Genomic DNA, 18,623 nt, shown 5'->3' with positions numbered 1-18,623 from the left:
TATGCGAGTAGGATGGTCACCATAACTGGACTGGACTGGACGAGATTAGGCTGGTTGCCATGACTGGACTGGACAAGACAGGACGAGAGTAGGCTGGTCGCCTTGACTGGACTGGACTGAATGAGAGTAGGCTGGTCACCATAACTAAACTGGACTGGACAAGAGTAGGCTGGTCGCCATGACTGGACTGGACGAGAGTAGGCTGCTTGCCATGACTGGACTGAATTGGACCAAACGAGAGTAGGCTGGTCACCATGTCTGGACTAAACAAGAGTAGGCTGGTCACCATTACTGGACTGGACAAGACTAAATGAGAGTAGGCTGGTCAACCTAACTGGACTGGACAAAAGTAGGCTGGTCGCCGTGATGGGACTGGACTGGACTGGACGAGAGAAGGCTGGTCGTCATGACTGAATGAGAGTAGGCTGGTCAACCTAACTGGACTGGACTGGACTGGACAAAAGTAGGCTGGTCGCTATGATTGGAGCAGAGTAGGCTGATCACCATGACTGGACTGAATTTGACCAAATGAGAGTAGGCTGGTCACCATGTCTGGACTGGACTGTATGAGACTAGGCTGGTCGCCATAACTGGACTAGACTGGATGAGATTAGGCTGGTCGCCATGACTGGACTGGACACAACTGAATGAGAGTAGGCTGGACAACCTAACTGGACTGGACTGGACTGGACAAAAGTAGGCTGGTCGCTATGATTGGAGGAGAGTAGGCTGGTCGCCATGACTGGACTGGACTGGTCGCCATGAATGGACTGGATGAAAGTAGGCTGGTCGCCATGACTGGACTGGACGAAAATAGGCTGGTCGCCATGACTGGACTGGACCAATCTGGACAAGAGCAGGCTGGCCGCCATGACTGGACTGGACTGGACGAGAGTAGGCTGGCCTCCATGACTGGACTGGACTGGACGAGAGTAGGCTGGTCGCCATGATTGGACTGGACTGGACTGAATGAGAGTAGGCTGGTCGCCATAACTGGACTGGACTGAATTGGACGAGAGTAGGCTAATTGCCATGACTGGACTGGACTAGACTGGACGAGAGTAGGCTGGTCGCCATGATTGGACTGGACGTGAATAGGCTGGTTGCCATGACTGGACTGGACGAGAGTAGGCTGGTCGCCATGACTGGATTGGACGAGAGAAGGCTGGTCGCCATGACCGGACTGGACGAAAGTAGGCTGGTCGCCATGACTGGATTGGACGAGAGAAGGCTGGTTGCTATGACTGGACTGGACGAGAGAAGGCTGGTCGCCATGACTGGACTGGGCGAGAGTAGTCTGGTCGCCATGACTGGACTGGACGAGAGTAGACTGGTCTCCATGACTGGACAGGACGAGAGCGACTTAACTGTGATGTGGTCGACTGGACTGAGATGAAGATGACTTAACTGTGATGTCAACGATTGGGTTGGACTGGACTGGACTGAATGAGAGTAGGCTGGTCGCCATAACTGGACTGGACTGAATTGGACGAGAGTAGGCTAATTGCCATGACTGGACTGGACTAGACTGGACGAGAGTAGGCTGGTCGCCATGATTGGACTGGACGTGAATAGGCTGGTTGCCATGACTGGACTGGACGAGAGTAGGCTGGTCGCCATGACTGGATTGGACGAGAGAAGGCTGGTCGCCATGACCGGACTGGACGAAAGTAGGCTGGTCGCCATGACTGGATTGGACGAGAGAAGGCTGGTTGCTATGACTGGACTGGACGAGAGAAGGCTGGTCGCCATGACTGGACTGGGCGAGAGTAGTCTGGTCGCCATGACTGGACTGGACGAGAGTAGACTGGTCTCCATGACTGGACAGGACGAGAGCGACTTAACTGTGATGTGGTCGACTGGACTGAGATGAAGATGACTTAACTGTGATGTCAACGATTGGGTTAGCTGTGGCGATGATGGTGATTTGGCGGTGACAAAGACAACTTGGCAGTGAAGACGAATGCTACTAGGCTATTTAGGGCTGACCTGCAGATAGCAAAAATCTATGTATAACTGACACCAATTGTTTTTAAGTTACATATCTAAATTTTACCGATCCAGCCCACTTGGTAATAGTTTCCTCCTTGTGACCAGTGTGCTTATATGAGTTTGACACCCCTGATTTATACATTTGAGTTTGGGTACATTTAGTCAGCTGCACTCTTTTTCTTTAATCTTTACTTTTGACTGTGCCATCTGAGACTGTGCAAGCAAACGATAGTGAGGTTGGGGGAGGGGAGACAGAGTGAGCGGGAGAGCGCAAGCAAGCACAGGAAGAGAGAGAGAGAGAGAGAGAGAGATGCTTGCCTTGTGAATGCATACTAGTACTAGTACTAGTCACTCATGACATGTTGATTAATCATGCCCGTACGAGCACACCAAAACTCAGTAAAGGCAAATAATCCACAAAAGTATGAGAAATATACAAAATCGTTACCAAGGCATTCAATACAATAAACTCACTGTAAATTATGACAAAGATATACCACAAGTACATATCAACAGCAGCACAGTAACACAAAGGAATGATGAGCATGATGAACACAAATAATTTGGACTTGAAAACATTTGAATACGCTGACTACAAGACATTCGACCCTGAGAATAATTTGGACCTATGCAATCACTTTTACAAAAATGATCACTGCAGTTTCACTTGCGACTATTACATGGACGATCAGTTCAACAAAAATATAAAAATAGAAAATGCACTTTCAATTATACATTTCAATAGTAGAAGTATCTACAGAAATTTTACAAAAATCAAAGAATACCTGAATAAATTAAATAAATTCAAAATAATTGCCATATCAGAAACATGGTTTGATAATGAAAAAATTAGTTACATGGGACTCGAAGGAAATAAATTGTTTGCAACAAATAGGGAAAATAGAAGGGGAGAGGGTGTCGCAATATATGTAGACAAAGCCAAAAATTGAAATAGCAACAGTTATTCCTATTCATGAAAATAGAGACACATATTCACTAATTATAGACCAATATCACTGCTGCCACAGTTCAAAAAAATTCTAGAAAAAATATTTTCATATGGCATTGACAATTTTATTGAGAAACATAAGCTTCAATCAATATGGGTTTAGAGAAAAACGGACCACATTAATGGCAGTCATGGAACTCGTAGAAGCAATATCTACTAACATCGATAATAAAAAAAATTCTGTTGGGATTTTTATAGATCTAAAAAAAACATTTGATACCATAGATCATTCTATATTAATGAATTAATTAGAGAGATGTGCATATAAATGCATGAAAAGTTATTTGGACGATAGATATAAGTACTTACAGTTAAACAATATACAGTCAAAACACTTGAAGATCAATCATGGAGTTCCCCAAGGGTCTGTGCTAGGCCCGAAACTATTTATATTGTATATAAATGATATCTGTTGTGTCTCAAAAATATTTAAGTGTCTTATTTGCTGAGACACAACTCTCTACTGTTCAGGAGAGAACCTGAAGCAGCTTCTGCCTACTGTGGAGAATGAATTGAACACATTGAAAAACTGGTTCAACTTGACTTTGAATAAATTATCGTTAAACAAAACAAAACCAAGTTCATAGTTTTTGGCAAAATTATGGTCAGTTGAAATAGAAAGAGTGTATGAAAATGAATTTCTTGGTAAATTGATGGTAAATTATGTTGGAAATCACACATAGAAAATGTCAAAAGGAAAATGTCAAAAATGATAGGGATACTCTCTAAAACAAAGGATGTCCTGAATAAGAAATCGATATACACATTATATTGTTCATTATTATTACCATATCTGACTTACTGTGTAGAAATCTGGGGAAACGCATATAAAACAAATACCGACCTGGTATTAATTGATCAAGATATGCAGAACCAAGACATTCACTATTTATTAAATTAAATACAATGACATTTTATGACTAAGTTGAGTTTAAAATAGCACAAATAAAGTGTAAAGTATACAACAATCTACTCTGCCACAGTGCTCAGATACAGCACTCTAATTTGAAATTAGAGAGAGTCCTTAGGACCTAAAGGGGTACAAGTGTCTACAAAAAAATCTAAACAAAAACAAATATTAAGAAAAGGTGTGCTTCTGTAAGAGGTGTTCATTTGTGGAATATATTTTGGTACTGACCTGAAAAGATGCAAGTCACTTGCTGAGTTTAAAAAAATGTTTAAAAGCAAAGTTCAAGAAAATGATTTAAATCAGACTTGAGCTGGCAAAACAGTAGAAATTGTGTAATTTCTTTCGATGTATCAGTATGAGTGTAATGAAAATTGTATATGTGAATATGAGGATGAATTATTATGGCGGCCCATCAGGAAAATTCCCGGTCCTCCAGTTGGGCCAGGCCTATTTCCCACTTATATATATATATATATTTGAGAGTCCTGAGAAGGAATGGCTAATATGAGTTGGCAGCTGGTGAACAAAATTAATATTAGCTTTTTTTTTGTGTAAATATACAGTATCATTTTAATCACTGCCAATAATTGTGTTTAACATCTGTATTTTGTAGTTATAACAATGCTCACTGTAACTTCTAAGTTGCATTTTTTTTCCTGAATGCTTAAACCCCAACAGAGATTCCTGCAACTATTAATATCTATCGCAAAACCACGCAGTTTGCAAAACTAAAAGCACAAACACTGCTTTTGTACTGAGTTTGTAGTTTGGTAAAAAATAAATAAATACATAAATAAATAAATAAATAATACATAAAATAAAAACACTTTGCAAAAGTGCAAGTACAAGCCACTGCACAGCACTCTATTTTTTATTTTATTTTTTGCAGAAGTGTAAACACAACTCACTGCTTTACACTCAATTTCCAAATGATCTATTCTGATTACGGTCATTGTTATTTCTATTCTCTATTCAACTGTCTGGATCCCACTATCACTAAATGCAGTAAACACCTTCAATAGAAATACTTGAAATTTGGATCCCTGCTTAGAGAACTATGACAAAAGTATGACCTTGAATTGACCTTGTGCACAGAGAAATCAAAAGCCAGTGTTTTCAATGTTCCAGTCAGTGTGTACATACTCAGCCATCGATGTGTCTCAAGACATCTTAAGTAATGTTTTAAGACAGATTTTTTTTTTTACATTTTCAAAATTTGATAGCGACAAGAAAAACTGAGCATAAAAATGGTTTCAGAAGGTCTGCTGAAAGTCTTTGCTACGTTTTACAGTCTTGAATGAAACCTGACGAAAACAAACTCTCGCTACATGCGCGCACCCTCGCAAGCCTCTGTTGCTGAGTGAGATATGGGCTTAACTGACAAAAGTAATACAATTTTAAATTTTACTGATTAAGAGGAACAGTGAATAGTCAGAAGACATTTAATCCTCACAATGACTATGGTCAAAAAAGAATGAAGAGCCATGTTACACAGTATATACAGAATGCTAATGTTTGTTACCGCTGAACATATTTGGTGAGGGTACATTAATTTGCATCCTGCTACTTGTAGTTGACAGTTTTCTTGTAATTACAGTATTTTGATTGAGGCAGAATCTAGAAAGAAATTTGCGATCAACACATTCAAATTTGCACAGCCCGAAAAGGCAACGTGGGTCCCCCCTCCCATGGGCTCACCACCGGTGGAAGGGGCCAAAGGGGTCGGGTGCGCAGTGAGCTGGGTGGCAGCCAAAGGCGGGGGCCTTGGCGGTCCGACCCTCGGCTACTGAAGCTAGTTCTGGGGACATGGAATGTCACCTCTCTGACAGGGAAGGAGCCCGAGCTGATGTGCGAGGCTGAGAAGTTCCGACTAGATATAGTCGGACTCACCTCCACACACGGCTTGGGTTCTGGTACCAATCCTCTCGAGAGGGGCTGGACCCTCTTCCACTCTGGAGTTGCCCACGGTGAGAGGCGCAGAGCAGGTGTGGGCATACTCATTGCCCCCCGGCTGGGCGCCTGTGCGTTGGGGTTTACCCCGGTGAACGAGAGGGTAGCCTCCCTCCGCCTACGGGTGGGGGGACGGGTCCTGACTGTTGTTTGTGCTTATGCACCGAACAACAGCTCAGAGTACCCACCCTTTCTGGAGTCCTTGGAGGGTGTGCTGGAGAGCGCTCCCCCCGGGGACTCCCTCGTTCTGCTGGGGGACTTCAACGCTCACGTGGGTAATGACAGTGAGACCTGGAGGGGCGTGATTGGGAGGAACGGCCCCCCCGATCGAAACCCGAGCGGTGTTTTGTTGTTGGACTTCTGTGCTCGTCACGGACTGACCATAACGAACACCATGTTCAAGCACAAGGGTGTCCACATGTGCACTTGGCACCAGGACACCCTAGGCCGCAGTTCGATGATCGACTTTGTGGTCGTGTCATCGGATTTGCGGCCGTATGTGTTGGACACTCGGGTTAAGAGAGGGGCGGAGCTGTCAACTGATCACCACCTGGTGGTGTGTTGGCTCCGATGGCGGGGTAAGATGCTGGTCCGACCAGGCAGGCCCAAACGTATTGTGAGGGTCTGCTGGGAACGTCTGGCAGAATCCCCTGTCAGAAAGAGTTTCAACGCCCACCTCCGGCAGAGCTTCTCCGTTGTCCCGGGGGAGGCGGGAGACGTTGAGTCCGAATGGACCATGTTCCGTGCTTCCATTGTTGAAGCGGCCGATTGGAGCTGTGGCCGTAAGGTGGTTGGTGCCTGTCGGGGCGGCAATCCTCGAACCCGCTGGTGGACACCAGCGGTAAGGGATGCCGTCAAGTTGAAGAAGGAGTCCTATTGGGCCTTTTTGGCCTGTGGGACTCCGGAGGCTGCTGACAGGTACCGGCTGGCCAAGCGGAATGCGGCTTCGGTGGTCGCTGAGGCAAAAACTCGGACATGGGAGGAGTTCGGTGAGGCCATGGAGAACGACTTCCGGACGGCTTCGAGGAAATTCTGCTCCACCATCCGGCGTCTCAGGAGGGGAAAGCAGTGCGCCATTAACACTGTGTATAGTGGAGATGGGGTGCTGTTGACCTCGACTTGGGACATCGTGAATCGGTGGGGAGAATACTTCGAAGACCTCCTCAATTCCACCAACACGCCTTCCTTTGAGGAAGCAGGGTCTGGGGACTCTGAGGTGGGCCCCCCTATCTCTGGGGTCGAAGTCACTGAAGTGGTTGGAAAGCTTCTCGGTGGCAGGGCCTCGGGGGTGGATGAGGTTCGCCCGGAGTTCCTAAAGGCTCTGGATGTAGTGGGGCTGTCGTGGTTGACACATCTCTACAACATCGCGTGGACATCAGGGACAGTGCCTCTGGATTGGCAGACCGGGGTGGTGGTTCCTCTTTTTAAGAAGGGGGACCGGAGGGTGTGTTCCAACTTTAGAGGGATCACACTCCTCAGCCTCCCAGGTAAGGTCTATTCGGGGGTGCTGCAGAGGAGGATCCGTCGGGAGGTTGAATCTCGGATTCAGGAGGAGCAGTGTGGTTTTCGTCCCGGCCGTGGAACAGTGGACCAGCTCTACACCCTCGGCAGGATCCTTGAGGGTGCGTGGGAGTTCGCCCAACCAGTCCACATGTGTTTTGTGGACTTGGAGAAGGCGTTTGACCGTGTCCCTCGGGGAGTCCTGTGGGGGGTGCTTCGGGAGTATGGGGTACCGGGCCCCCTGATACGGGCTATTCGGTCCCTGTACGACCGATGTCAGAGTTTGGTCCGCATTGCCGGCAGTAAGTCGAATTCGTTTCCTGTGAGGGTCGGACTCCGTCAAGGTTGCCCTTTGTCACCGATTCTGTTCGTAATTTTTATGGACAGAATTTCTAGGCGCAGCCGGAGTGTCGAGGGGGTCCGGTTTGGTGGCCTCAACATTGCATCTCTGCTTTTTGCAGATGATGTGGTGCTGCTGGCTTCTTCAAGCCGTGATCTCCAGCTCTCACTGGAGCGGTTTGCAGCCGAGTGTGAAGCGGTTGGGATGAGGATCAGCACCTCCAAATCCGAGACCATGGTCCTCAGTCGGAAAAGGGTGGAGTGCTCTCTGCGGGTCGGGGATGAGGTCCTGCCCCAAGTGGAGGAGTTCAAGTATCTTGGGGTCTTGTTCACGAGTGAGGGTAGGTTAGAGCGGGAGATCGACAGACGGATCGGTGCAGCGTCTGCAGTGATGCGGACGCTGTATCGGTCCGTTGTGGTGAAGAAGGAGCTGAGCCGAAAGGCAAGGCTCTCGATTTACCGATCGATCTACGTTCCTGTCCTCACCTATGGTCACGAGCTGTGGGTCATGACCGAAAGAACGAGATCCCGGATACAAGCGGCCGAAATGAGTTTCCTCCGCAGGGTAGCCGGGCTCTCCCTTAGAGATAGGGTGAGAAGCTCGGTCATTCGGGAGGGACTCAGCGTCGAGCCGCTACTCCTCCACGTTGAGAGGAACCAGTTGAGGTGGCTGGGGCATCTGGTTCGGATGCCTCCTGGGCCCTGAGGAGGTGTTCCGGGCATGTCCTACCAGCAGGAGGCCCCGGGGACGACCCAGGACACGCTGGCGAGACTACGTCTCACGGCTGGCTTGGGAACGCCTTGGGATCCCATCGGAGGAGCTGGCTGAAGTGGCTGGGGAGAGGGAAGTCTGGGCTTCCCTGCTAAAGCTGCTGCCCCCGCGACCCGACCCCGGATAAGCGGAATTGAAGACGGAACGGAACGGAACATTCAAATTTTACATGTATTTAATTGAAACATTTTCAACCGTTTGACAAGGTATGAACACAGAGAATCCAACAATATTTTTTTTCCCTACCTTGTAACTGGACACATGGAAAGCAAGGTGCAACTGCATCTATGCCTAAAAACTTTGCTCCACATTCACAATAATAACAATAACAACGATAATAACAACAATAATAATAATAATAATATGGAACGAATATTGCCCGTCACCCTCAATTTGTATTGTATTTGCCTTTTTAAACACTTCCCCCTGGGGAATGTGTGTGCAAGCCTCAACCCTGTGTTTTCTCAAACCAACCAGAAACAGTTCAGAAAAGAACGCTTTGAATTTCTCTCCAGCAGGGACTGGATTTCGTTTTTACTACCCACAAGAAACACATACCTCAGCGCCTACCGAGACATAAAAGCCTGTTTAGCAAGCAAACAAGCGATAAGACTGCTTATCAGCCCCCATACCATCTTTTATGGTCTGGTCTATCCACAGGAATCAGCCATGTGTTTTTGGAAACAACGACCCTTGGAAGTTATACGGTACAACAGTGCCCTCCAGCGGTCACTATCGGTATTATCCTCAAGAATCCTAATTAATCTAAAGTCTACATAATTCGGGACATAAACAGACTCTATGTACTTTTTTTATTTACATAATTTTATTTTTTTTGTATGTGGGTGAGTACGTGTATGTGCGTGTGTGTATATGTATGTGTATGTGCGTGTGTACGTGTATGTGCGTGCGAGTCTATGTACTTGACTGACATCAAGTGACTTCTGTTGTTTATCTTTGTACACCTGTATGTCTATCTCAAATGAATGATGTGTGTAACTTCTGCAGCCATCTAAATTTAGCTAATAAGTAAGCTTAGCGGATTAAATAACTTTTTTTTTTGAGAGAGAGAGAGAGCTCAGTATTGTTCATTCGGTAATCTTACCGATTTGACAAGTCATCATCATTGCTCTCTTCCAACAAATTAGGGGGACCTCAAGAGACCAAAGGAAAGACTGAGGAAAGGACGGAAGGATAGATGAAGCAGAGTGAGATCCACAGACATCAGCCTCCACCGATTCAACGAGCAGAGGAAGAAGCAGATTGTGTTTGAATTTCGGTAGATCCTGGTGTGATGGATTTGGCATGCATGAAAACCTCTACCAAAGAGGGGAGCCGTTGACCCGGCCAGGACAGAGCAAACACAACCCTCCAGGGCCCCCCAGGCCAACGCAGTAGAACGGGGCACGGCAACCTATAAAATATCAGTATGTGAGCAGCAGAACACAAGAAATAATGAATCACTTTGTCAACAACAGTTCAGAATGCTGGCTTTTGTTTTGAGAAGTACTTACAACTGCATCTTCACACTTCACCGTAACTTTAAAATAACCTGTATATTACAGCACACACATACAAAGAATTAATCACATCAGTTTAGCCTACAGGCACAAGTTACGAGTCATTGGAGTTTCTCAGAGAAAATAATATACAATATTATCAACTGCAAAAATATAAAATATTACACAAAATAGCTTAAAATACACAGTGCAATATAATAATATATTGCATATAAGAAACAACAATCACGTGCTGTCAACATCAGTTCAGACCATTGTTTTTTCTCTGAATATTGCTCACACTCTCTACACTTCACTGTAACATAAGAAACAATCACTCAACAACAGTTACGTGCATTGGCTTTTATAAAAAAAATATATGAACAAATACTTACTCTTATACTGATTCTTTAATCTTCACTCTAACTTCAGCCTATAAAATATATATATGTGCAGCAGAACACAAGAAAAAAAGAATTCATCACTTTGTCAACAACAATTCAGAATACTGGCTTTTGTCATAACTGTGTTACAATACGAGTACTGCATCTTCATACTTCAATGTAACTTTAAAATAACATGTATAACACTTACTCTTATACTGATTCTTTAATCTTCACTCTAACTTCAACCTATAAAATATCAGTATGTGAGCAGCAGAACACAAGAAATAATGAATCACTTTGTCAACAACAGTTCAGAATACTGGCTTTTGTTTTGAGAAGTATTTACAACTAGTACTGCATCTTCACACTTCACCGTAACTTTAAAATAACCTGTATATCACAGCATACACATACAAAGAATTAATCACATCAGTTTAGCACAGGTCATTGGAGTTTCTCAGAGAAAATAATATACAATATTATCAACTGCAAAAATATACAATATTACACAAAATAACAAAATACAGTACAAATTAAATTATACATATATTACATCAAAGAAACAGCAATCACATACTGTCAACATCAGTTCAGACAACTGGCTTCTCTCGATGTTACTCACACTTTCCACACTTCACTGTCACATAAGAAACAATCACTCAACAACAGTTTTGTGTATTGGCTTTTATAAAAAATAAATGAACAAATACTTACTCTTATACTGATTCTTTAATCTTCACTCTAACTTCAGCCTATAAAATATATATATGTGCAGCAGAACACAAGAAAAAAAGAATTCATCACTTTGTCAACAACAATTCAGAATACTGGCTTTTGTCATAACTGTGTTACAATACGAGTACTGCATCTTCATACTTCAATGTAACTTTAAAATAACATGTATAACACAACACCAAAAAATAATCAGTTCAGCCTCCTCAGTTATCCAAGTTGACCAGATTTATGCAATGTAAGCAGCACTGCTATTTTGTGAGCACCAAAAAGTTGGACAATTGCCCTGAGTACTCAACAGTACTACACATCATCTTACTGAACCTGCTCTGCTCCCTTACACACGCGCACAAGCACAACGTGAGATAAAACAACACCTGAAACATACATTTGTTTAAGGGGAACTCAAAGTTACACGACAGACATTAAACGTCTTCAAGACACAAAAATATGTTTTTGTTAGTCATCCCATGTGCTGCTTCTGTCATGATACCATGTCTCAAGACATCTTAAGATCTGCATGGAAATATGACTTCATTTTCTTCAAGACACAAAAATCAGTTTGGGGGGCATCCCATGTGCTGCTCTGTCAAGGAATGGTGTCTTCAAATGTTTGTCTTAAGACGTTTTGATGTTCCAAAATGTCTTGAGATGTCTTGATTTTGTTTATTAAGACATCTTAAGATATCTTGAGACACGTTGATGGCTGAGTATGTAGTTGCCACATTGTGGCTTACTACTACGATGGCTTGTGCTGGTTACAAAAATACCCTTTTTACAAAGGTTTGATGAGTTAGGCAAGACTTACTTGCTTTTACAAGACCCTGTAACCCTGTAATATGCATTAAAGCTACTGGATTTCAAATTGCTACTGCCACATGTAAAAAAAAAAAATAATTAACTGCACACACCCTTCTTCACATACACAATGCGCATATGACGTGACATCCGCAGAGAGAGGGCGGGAAATTCAAACCCGAATCCTTTCTGAAAACTATTGGCCAGAGACTTGCAGAAGTACCCATTGTGAACAGCTAAGGTGTTAATCTACTAATTAGAAGATGCTATTGTAAAGAATTTGTTGGTTAAATTGTTACAGAGAGCAGCTTTAAGCAATAGGGGGTGATTTTGAAAAACAAAAAATTTTCAGTCACTTCTTTTGAATTTTCCTACGTGTAAATGTTAGACAGCCCTTGTTTCGGAGCAGCATGAATCAACAGATTTCCCCGCCTTTGTTGCTCAACAGCTGGGCGGAGCTTATTACGAGACAACCATTGGTTGTGTAACCCAATGATCCTGGTGTGACATCTAGCATTTGGCCTCAGCAACAACAGCAGCAGCATCTGAAGGGAAAATCAAATCGATGCTCCATTTGACTCTGTCAGCACACAATGGAAACCCAATTAAAGGCCCTCTAGGCACAGCTGGTCAATTTATGGAGCCACCATGGGTCTCAAATCAAGCCAGCAATAGCTACTACTATTACTTTCAGGGAGTCTGTAGACCTACCCCAAGCAGCACATGATTCAAATTAATTGTTCATGCCGACTAATAAAAGTAGATTTGTTTGAAGGAAGCAGTTTGGTCTGTTTAAAAATTAATAAAATGTGAAAAACAAGTTCTCAGACTTGACTCGAAAAGCTGGATCTCAGTGATGAGATGTGAATAAAACCTGCGTTTCTACTAGGGCTGTCCACAAATCGGTGGTGACTCAAATTGAGATGTGAATTGGTCGTTAAAAATGAATGCTGAATCAGAATTTTGGGATTGGAGTGAGAATGAATCATAGCATATTGTTGTGTGTATGAGTGTCACTGGAGTGTTTGAGCGGCAACTGTGTGATCTAATACGTATGTGGGGAGTGCACAGTGTCATGTAACGCACACATTTTGAGAGCGGCACCTAGAAGTGTTTGTGCATATATGGGCAATGTTTAGTCCACTAATGATTATGGCTCACCTCTTTTCTGGGTTTGGTCAGCAAACTGAGCCATGATTGGTCGTTACCTACTTACTCAGCACAGGTGATGACATCTTCAGTCGACAGCAAGTGGAAAAAATAGTTTATAAAGATATTAATAAATTGTAGATGAAACATAATGAAGTTATCAAATTAATTCTGGACAAAATATTAACTTCTAACTGCTGACAATTAGCCCTTTAATTCCCTCTTTGCTATTTGTTTTATGTCTTAATCCCTTATTCACAAGCGTCATTGTGGCTACTTAGCCACAATTTCTATCAACATATACATAAAACGAGTAAATAAAAGCAATAACTGGTAGTATGACTAATAACAAGAACATCATCATTATTCAAGAAATTGTCTCTTCTTGGACAGCTTTATTTATTTTGTCCGTTTAATTTATTATTTAACTACAGGTATGTCAGTGTTGCGTCCATTAGATCTCACTGCATGTGAAAAATTAACCATAAACAATCGCAGCTCTCTGTCAGAGACGGTGGTATTGATGGCACTGGTTGGAGTTGGCACTGCTGGCGTGGGAGATGGGAGGAGGATGGGCACGTTGTCCCATCCACATGCAATCAATGCACACATCCTGTGAGGCCAGCATGTAACTCGAGAGAGCACTCTCAGCCTGCAGCCTGCCATTACAAACACAAACACAGTGAGCAGGGAGCAAAATATTGTGGATTATAACTTGGAATCAGATCAAGTTGACCTTCATGGGGTAGCCACACAAATGCGGCGGATTCCTTGGATATTTCAATCAGCACCATGAAGTACAGTAAGAGGCAAAACGGGATCCCATAAATTTGTAAGTATTGTTTTAAAATTTATTCATTACAGTCACTTATGTTAAGTCACACAGATAATCAAGATTTTACAACTATTTGTTTGATAGATTATTATTACATCTACAAATGTTTATTGTAGCTTGGCTGTTACATTTGAGGACCCATGAAAACAATCTCTCTGTCAGCATCAAACTTATTCAAGAGCTTGATATTGGAATACTCAAATCTGTGGAATGTGTATTTTCACATCCAGATTGTGTACAGTTTTCTCAAATATTCCGCCTCTTGCATCTACCTTAAAAAAGACAACTACTGTATAACGATAAAAAAAAAAGCTAAAATATTATCAAACAGTGTTTATTTGATTATTTATATTGAAGGCAAAACACTCCACTCTTATGCATGTCAGGGATAATAATAATAATAATAATAATAATAATAATAATAATCAAATACAGTAATTATTTTTGTCAAGCCTGACGTGAGTCCATCACTGGTGTAGGTGCACTTAATTTTGTGGTTAGTGCCGTGGGAAATCCTGTTAACACATTAAATAGCATTTTAATATTATGGGGTCTTCAATATAAAACTACAAGACATAGTTCCGACATTGCCTTGTGTGGTTAGGATGTTCTCCTGTGCTTGTTTGTGCGTTTTCTCCCACATTCCAGAAAGGTGTGTTCGATGCAGTGCAGACTCAAAATTGTCAATAAGGGTGAATGCTTGTTTGTCAATATGTGCCCTGCGATTGGCTGGTGACCATTCCAGGCCTCTCCAACCCAAAATCAGCTATGACAGGCTCCACCACATAAGCGACAAAATACAAGCAAGACTACAAATGTTGTTTGTTTAAATAATTTTTGATTACATTATAGAATGTAAGAACTGGATCTTTATGATCTATTCTGATGTACTGAAGTTGCTGTAAATGTGCTCAGTGTATAAAATTGGGAGATCTTGACTTCCTTGCAAATGTATTGGAATAGTGAGGCCAATTCATTATTATTTTTTTGTTGTAGATGGAAAATAGAAAATAGAGTTCACATTTACATCATCTGCTCCCCAAAACTAAATACGGTCTTTATGTTTTTTATGCTGTAGCATACTGAAGGCTTCAGCCTCAGAACTGAAGAGAATGCTTGAACCAATCGTAATTATTACAAAAACGGCCAGCAGATCAACTAGGGCAATGTTGCAAAAAGATTTGTCTCAAAATAATTCACACAAAAAAATTCGTATTTTCAAAATTTTCAGATCCAAAAATATATTCAGGATGTTCACGTGTTTCATGCGTCTAACGCCCGTTCCTTTTGCCGTCCACGGGGAGGCAGTGTTGCTGTCTCCATTGAATGGAATGAGCTGTCTCACGTTTCTCATTTAAAATTGGAAATTGAAAAAAGGAAAACAAGCCTTTATCTGATCCTCTATTATACAAGTCAGGAAACAAAATGCAACCTTAACTTATTCAAACCCATAAACGTATAAATACGTTATTTAATACTTTGTCCTTCACTGCCTGCCAGAAATGCATATATGTTTTTTTATGGTTGGGGTTAGGGGAAGGAACTAGGAAATGCATTATGTCAATGAGATGGCCCCACAAAGATAGTGTGTGTGGGGGGGGGGGGGGGGGGGAGTGTGTGTGTGTGTGTGTGTGTGTGTGTGTGTGTGTGTGTGTGTGTGTGTGTGTGTGTGTGTGTGTGTGTGTTTGCCTTTGTGTATTATGAGGACATGTCACCTGAATACACGCAACACTGCGAGGACATTTTGAATTATGAGGACACAGCCCATGTCCTCATAATTCATTCAATGCAGAAGTGCTTCTAGGGCTGTAGAAGGCTTAAATCCAAAGTTTTAGCCAATGTCCTTGTAAACCATAATTACATGAATTTGTGTATTTTTGTGTATTTGATGACGCCCCCTGTAGGAAGGTCCTCGTAATGCACCACTTCATGAATTATTCACACCAGTGTATATTTCACAGCATTTGATTGGCTGACCGTCACCTGTCCCCACAATTACGCACATGTCCCCATAATTCCGTTTTTTCTCAAAATGCTGTGTATTGTGAATGTTTGTCTGTAGACGCAGAGCCTTTTTTTTTTTTTGCAGCCACCAATTCCTAAGTAGATAAATTAAATAATGAAATACACTATGACATTTAATTATATATTTCAGCATTTAATTCTTGCAGTGGTTGTTTATTTGAAAATATACAATGGTTAACAGCTGTTTATCACATCACTTTGAACAGCTGGAGGCAGAGACAGAGAAACTGTCAGTGCCGTATATTGATTCATCATTTAACATCCCACCCTGCCTTTACAATGTAACATCTTTCTGTACACCAGTGGCCAAATGTTTTGAGAATGACATTGATTTTCTAAAAATCTCCAGTGCTGACTTATTATTATTGCTTTTTTATGATGGCAATTTGCATGTACTCCAGAATGTTATAGTGATTAGATGAATTGCAAAGTCCCTATTTGCCATGAAAATTAAAGTAATTTCCTTTAGTGACCTTACAAACTTTAAGTGAAGAAGGCTTCAGGGCACCCAAGAAAATCCAGCAAATGCCAGGACTATCTCCCAAAGTTGATTCAGCTGCGGGATAAGGACATCACCACCAGTGTAGAGCTTGCTCAGGAATGGCAGTAAGCAGGTATGAGTGCATCTACACCCATGGTGAGGGAGTAAGACTTTTGGAGGATGGCCTGGTGTGACCAGTGAAAAGGGGATTCCATAAATACAGACCAAAATAAGAAAAAAAGAGTTGAAGTTATTTTCTCTGATTAACCCCCTTTCCAAATGTTTGGGGCATCCGGAAAAATGCTTGTCTGGAGAAGAAAAGGAAAGCATCATGTGACCATTCATTTGCAGGGTTGCTTCTCAGCCAAGGAATTGGGCTCGCTCACAATTTTGCCAAAAAACACATGCATCCATTACTAAAGTATAGTACTAAAACATCCTCGGACAGCAACTGTATGACAGCAGCAAGGTTATTTTATTTACTAAAGCAAAAAAACATTTTCGTTAATGAAAAAAAAAACCTTTTTAAAAAACTGAAACTGAAATCACATTTTATGATTACAAAATGATCTATAATTCTAGCAATAATATCCTTTGTTTTCGTCTGTGGTAATTCATTTAATATATGAGCCTTTGGGGTTCATTTTAAATGTGATCTATTTTTTTTTATTGACACTGTAAATCATAGAACAATAGCCACTCTTATCAACAAAGTTCATAATCCAACGACTGAACCAATTTGTTGATTTGAACGGGATTTATTATATTGCCCTGAGTACGGAAGTGACGTCATCTAGCAGCCCCGATAGAGAACCGCCCCCGGCTCTATTTACTTCACGAGATGTGATGGCGTGTAGCTGTGCTAATGAGGTAGGTTTGAAGCTCGAATTCCTGTTGTTGTTGGTCGCTTGTGTACATTGCTCCCTCTTTCGCGAAAATGATTTATAATGCAAGTCCAGTGTAAGTGCAGCTAAGCTTACGTTAGCATACCTAACCATCTGTTGATTATGATGGATGCAGCTAATTATTTAGAATTGCTACGCTTCTGTTAGCGACGGTTAGCATAGCAGAGCTAACCGTCTGTTGAGTAAGATGAATGCTAATTGCAATTTTTAAGAGGAAAGCAATAACAGGCTGGTTTTTGATGTGAAAATATACAATGGCTTAGTATTACCAGTACAGTATAAATGAAGTATTGGTAAATTGCTGCATTTGTGTTTACTTAAATTTGTTCTTTCAATAGAAATATTTCAGTAAAGTCTGTTAGTGTTCATTACATTTAATTTATGCAAATATTTAGCAGAGCTGTGCTATCCACTGTATTTTATTTTCGTTGGCACATTTACTGCACACTGCACAGGCTATTATGGTACACTGTGACTTTCAGTGTACCATAATTACCATACCATAAACTTCAAGACATCTGCACCAAGTTACCTATCAAACTGATTGAAACTCATTTTTTTCTATAGCTTTAGATCATTATCTTCAGTGAGACATGTCAGTCATGAGGCCACAGAGGGCAAAAGTTAAACCCAAAGAAGAGGTAGCATACTTTTCATCCTTAGGTAAAGACAAGAATGGCTTCACCATAAAATATATTAATTAATTCAAAGGTGAGTATTGGTAAAATATTCTTTAGTATGGGTCTAGTTTTCATTATTGTTATAATGAAATATTTCTGTTGTATCCTTTTTTCTTTGTAAGGTCGAGGAGTGTTCAGTTCCTGCTCCTTTCAGAAGAGAGACTTTCCTACTGAATATCGAGGAGAAGTTCTAAGCAAACAGGAACGTGAAAACAGGCTGAGAGTGTATCATGATGCCCGGAAGGTTTTCATGTTTGAATTTCGCTACAATGGAAAAACACTATGGTATGTTTATATGGTGTGTTGTCACACTTAATTTTGTTTTTTTGGGGGGATATCGTGCAAGGTTTGACAAAACATAAAAGATTAATTAAAACTCAAAAGCAAAAGTACATTCTTTTCTCAATATAATTTTTTTATTTTTTTATTTCATTTTTTACAATATTGTGACTTGTTTTTTTATTTTACTTTTACAGTTATCGTGAGTATCGCTAACCTCACAATATCATGTTAATTATCATATCGTGATTTCTTATGACATTTGGATATTGTGTCATACATGTGACATACTAGAATTACTGGTCGCACATTCATGATTACATGAAATTATATTATAGCAGTCTAGTCTTAGTAAGAATTTAATTGTATTGGTATTTTTCTA

General features: G+C 41.6%; 1 protein-coding gene and 1 long non-coding RNA gene across 2 annotated transcripts in view; both read left to right on the top strand.

The window, feature by feature from the left end:
* The first annotated feature begins 13,676 nt into the window (after positions 1-13,676).
* gja10a (gap junction protein alpha 10 a) overlaps positions 13,677-18,623 on the top strand; it is a 56,148-nt gene continuing 51,201 nt past the window's right edge. The window contains exon 1 of the mRNA XM_086094249.1: positions 13,677-13,868. The gene's annotated coding sequence lies outside the window, so the exon portion shown is untranslated. The remainder of the gene's footprint in view (positions 13,869-18,623) is intronic.
* The window catches only part of LOC147163297 (uncharacterized), a 4,323-nt gene continuing 1,192 nt past the window's right edge, over positions 15,493-18,623 (top strand). The window contains exons 1-2 of the long non-coding RNA XR_015097107.1: positions 15,493-17,993; positions 18,085-18,247. This is a non-coding gene — a long non-coding RNA (uncharacterized LOC147163297). The remainder of the gene's footprint in view (positions 17,994-18,084; positions 18,248-18,623) is intronic.

Source organism: Leptonotus elevatus, chromosome 14 (genome assembly GCF_054856555.1).
Source record: "Leptonotus elevatus isolate MCC_2025b chromosome 14, RoL_Lele_1.0, whole genome shotgun sequence".
Classification (NCBI taxonomy): Eukaryota; Metazoa; Chordata; class Actinopteri; order Syngnathiformes; family Syngnathidae; genus Leptonotus; species Leptonotus elevatus.
Note: the sequence above shows the minus strand (reverse complement) of the source record. Positions and strands in the feature narration are given on the sequence as shown.